Here is a 562-nt window from a genome sequence, read left to right as displayed (position 1 = left end):
CCATAACTGTTCTAGCCCGGTAGCCGTCCTAAGCCCGAGCTCAGTTGGGTACACCTCCTGAAGACATCAGCATCAGTCCCCGCTGGTAGTGACGGCCCCAGCCGGCAGGAGGCAGCAGATCGGGGAGACCTCCTCCCCATCCCAGCAACCAACTTTGCCAGAGCACCTGGTGTGCGCCAAGCTCCAGTGGGACCATGGTCCAGTGGGGAAGGTGACATGAGTGAGGAGGACCATTCAGTCTTTGCTGGATGTATGTTGAACATTTGCCTGATACAGGGGACATAGTGTAAATTGCCATACTTCACCAGAACCTAACCAGGGGAGGATGGGGAAACTGGGGGTTGGAGAAGTGAAGCCACCTGCCCGGGGCTCCAGAAAGGGGCAGGAATTGGGGGAGAGGCAGGGCAGGATTCAAACGCCAGCCAAAGTGAAGAACCTGGGACATGGGGGGAGCGTATAGTGTGATTCAAGGGTTAGAGTGGCCTCAGGGCAGGCTGGAGGGGAAGGTTCTAGACACTAGTAGAATCAGAAAGGTCCCTCCAGGCCTCGGGCTCAGTGTGCT

This window comes from Lutra lutra, chromosome 1 (assembly GCF_902655055.1).
Source record: "Lutra lutra chromosome 1, mLutLut1.2, whole genome shotgun sequence".
NCBI classification, from domain to species: domain Eukaryota; kingdom Metazoa; phylum Chordata; class Mammalia; order Carnivora; family Mustelidae; genus Lutra; species Lutra lutra.
This window is presented reverse-complemented; position numbering follows the sequence as displayed.